The sequence below is a fragment of the Panulirus ornatus genome, chromosome 8 (assembly GCF_036320965.1).
Source record: "Panulirus ornatus isolate Po-2019 chromosome 8, ASM3632096v1, whole genome shotgun sequence".
NCBI classification, from domain to species: Eukaryota; Metazoa; Arthropoda; class Malacostraca; order Decapoda; family Palinuridae; genus Panulirus; species Panulirus ornatus.
Genome location: NC_092231.1, coordinates 52,579,622 through 52,583,519, shown reverse-complemented (window position 1 = coordinate 52,583,519; position 3,898 = coordinate 52,579,622). Strand labels below are relative to the sequence as shown.

Genomic DNA, 3,898 nt, shown 5'->3' with positions numbered 1-3,898 from the left:
AGAATATATGCGAATCTAACAATCTTATTAATATCATAAAACCAAATATGTTGCACAAATTCTTCAAATCATCAAAAGTAATAAAAGAAGAAGCCGTCCGGAGGTAACTTGTTACTCCCGGCATAAACACTTATAGGCGGAATCCGGTAACACCTCTTGAATAGCATGTGGAAGACAGAGTAGAGTGGCTAGGCTCAGAAGCATGTTCTCCACTTCAACTGACTAATGATATGTTAAGACAACACAAACAACATACATCCATTGTGAGGATGGAATCAGGGATGAAACATCTATAACTAGAAAGGTTAAAGATACAAAGATGGTGAAATACCTTTACCTGGGATCAGTAGCACCTGTGGTAATGGACACACCTTTGTAATGCTTGATCACTTACAACTGATCAACTTTAATACGAAACTCTTAGGTATTGTCACTCAGGAAAACTTTTTATAAATATTTATAAAACACATATATATGTTAGATATACACTATCTCTAGAATATATCTTTACCTGGGACGTGTAACACTTGTGTGGATAGACACAACTTTGTAATGCATGATCCATTACACGAAATGAACTTCACTAACGAAGAGTTATACAACGCGTTGTTGGAGAACATTTATCAAATACCTATACAGAATTTTTATGTTAGGTAAGAGACATTCTTGATAGTAAACATAAGAAATGATGACGAAACATAAGAGACGTAGAGATAAGTGTTTTGTTCAAAGATGAAATACTCCTGCCTTAAACTAGCTCCTTGTATTGCATTTTCTTTTAGATATCCCAAGGAAAATATATTCTGTGGTTTATTTATATATATGTTTATGTTTTTCACAACTTTTTTATTCTTTAATCTTTTAGGATTCAGGTTTAAGGATCTTGGTTCTGAACAACCATTATAATGCAACACAATACATATGTATCATAAACAAATCATTTATCACAATAACCATTATTTTTGTACCAGATTCTTTAAGTCCTCAATCACGTTTGTTAATAAATAAGAAATTTTTCCGCCACTGACAAGTGGCTCCGTGGTGTAGTGGTTAGCACATCTGTCTAATAAACAGCTAATCCGGGTTCGATTCCCGGCGGAGCCTTTGTTTTCAGTATTCAGGATCGGAACATATATGACTGTGGTAAACCATCATCCGACACCACTGACCTTCATCATCCAGGCCAACAATCATCCAGCAGTGACACATCCACTCCTGCTCGTGGCTGACCATCATCATCCAGGCCAACAATCATCCAGCAGTGACACATCCACTCCTGCTAGTGGTGACCTTCATCATCCAGGCCAACAATCATCCAGCAGTGACACGTCCACTCCTGCTCGTGGCTGACCTTCATCATCCAGGCCAACAATCATCCAGCAGTGACACATCCACTCCTGCTCGTGGCTGACCTTCATCATCCAGGCCAACAATCATCCAGCAGTGACACGTCCACTCCTGCTCGTGGCTGACCTTCATCATCCAGGCCAACAATCATCCAGCAGTGACACATCCACTCCTGCTCGTGGCTGACCTTCATCATCCAGGCCAACAATCATCCAGCAGTGACACATCCACTCCTGCTCGTGGCTGACCTTCATCATCCAGGCCAACAATCATCCAGCAGTGACACATCCACTCCTGCTAGTGGTGACCTTCATCATCCAGGCCAACAATCATCCAGCAGTGACACGTCCACTCCTGCTCGTGGGTGACCTTCATCATCCAGGCCAACAATCATCCAGCAGTGACACATCCACTCCTGCTCGTGGCTGACCTTCATCATCCAGGCCAACAATCATCCAGCAGTGACACGTCCACTCCTGTTCGTGGCTGACCTTCATCATCCAGGCCAACAATCATCCAGCAGTGACACATCCACTCCTGCTCGTGGCTGACCTTCATCATCCAGGCCAACAATCATCCAGCAGTGACACATCCACTCCTGCTCGTGGCTGACCTTCATCATCCAGGCCAACAATCATCCAGCAGTGACACATCCACTCCTGCTAGTGGTGACCTTCATCATCCAGGCCAACAATCATCCAGCAGTGACACATCCACTCCTGCTCGTGGCTGACCTTCATCATCCAGGCCAACAATCATCCAGCAGTGACACATCCACTCCTGCTCGTGGCTGACCTTCATCATCCAGGCCAACAATCATCCAGCAGTGACACATCCACTCCTGCTCGTGGCTGACCATCATCATCCAGGCCAACAATCATCCAGCAGTGACACATCCACTCCTGCTAGTGGTGACCTTCATCATCCAGGCCAACAATCATCCAGCAGTGACACGTCCACTCCTGCTCGTGGCTGACCATCATCATCCAGGCCAACAATCATCCAGCAGTGACACATCCACTCCTGCTCGTGGCTGACCATCATCATCCAGGCCAACAATCATCCAGCAGTGACACATCCACTCCTGCTCGTGGCTGACCATCATCATCCAGGCCAACAATCATCCAGCAGTGACACATCCACTCCTGCTCGTGGCTGACCATCATCATCCAGGCCAACAATCATCCAGCAGTGACACATCCACTCCTGCTCGTGGCTGACCTTCATCATCCAGGCCAACAATCATCCAGCAGTGAGACATCCACTCCTGCTCGTGGCTGACCATCATCATCCAGGCCAACAATCATCCAGCAGTGACACATCCACTCCTGCTCGTGGCTGACCATCATCATCCAGGCCAACAATCATCCAGCAGTGACACGTCCACTCCTGCTCGTGGGTGACCTTCATCATCCAGGCCAACAATCATCCAGCAGTGAGACATCCACTCCTGCTCGTGGCTGACCATCATCATCCAGGCCAACAATCATCCAGCAGTGACACATCCACTCCTGCTCGTGGCTGACCATCATCATCCAGGCCAACAATCATCCAGCAGTGACACATCCACTCCTGCTCGTGGCTGACCATCATCATCCAGGCCAACAATCATCCAGCAGTGACACATCCACTCCTGCTCGTGGCTGACCATCATCATCCAGGCCAACAATCATCCAGCAGTGACACATCCACTCCTGCTCGTGGCTGACCTTCATCATCCAGGCCAACAATCATCCAGCAGTGACACATCCACTCCTGCTCGTGGCTGACCACCACATGTTGTGCCTCGTGTGTGAAACATAAAGCCCATCATACAGTCGCCACACATCATTAACCCTTCTATAGTCGCGGTGCTGGACGAGTCTGAAGGTTTAATTATCGTGCCCTGGCAACCTGCCGGTGCGTCCGGTAGGTTGCCAGGGCACGATAATTAATCCTTTAGACTCGTCCACTGTGACGGTATAAGTGATAGTGAAGTGTGTATGTCAAACATACCACATCATGATGGAGGTTTTATTGATCATTAATGTTTGTGTAGGTGTTGCTGAATCATGTCAATATGTTAAACTAGTTACGACTGTGTGACATATATACAGTAGAAACCTAACAAGGCAGCAGATAGTTACTATGTTGTGGGATAACAAGGCAGCAGATAGTTACTATGTTGTAGGATAACAAGGCTGCAGGTAGTTACTATGTTGTGGGATAACAAGGCTGCAGGTAGTTACTATGTTGTGGGATAACAAGGCTGCAGGTAATTACTATGTTGTGGGATAACAAGGCTGCAGATAGTTACTATGTTGTGGGATAACAAGGCTGCAGGTAGTTACTATGTTGTGGGATAACAAGGCTGCAGGTAATTACTATGTTGTGGGATAACAAGGCTGCAGGTAATTACTATGTTGTGGGATAACAAGGCTGCAGATAGTTACTATGTTGTGGGATAACAAGGCTGCAGGTAGTTACTATGTTGTGGGATAACAAGGCTGCAGATAGTTACTATGTTGTGGGATAACAAGGCTGCAGGTAGTTACTATGTTGTGGGATAACA

General features: G+C 45.9%; 1 non-coding gene across 1 annotated transcript; it reads left to right on the top strand.

The window, feature by feature from the left end:
• Positions 1-1,032: 1,032 nt before the first annotated feature.
• TRNAI-AAU (transfer RNA isoleucine (anticodon AAU)) lies at positions 1,033-1,104 on the top strand. Its single transcript has one exon. It is a non-coding gene; the product is annotated as a tRNA-Ile (tRNA).
• The last annotated feature ends 2,794 nt before the right edge of the window (positions 1,105-3,898 follow it).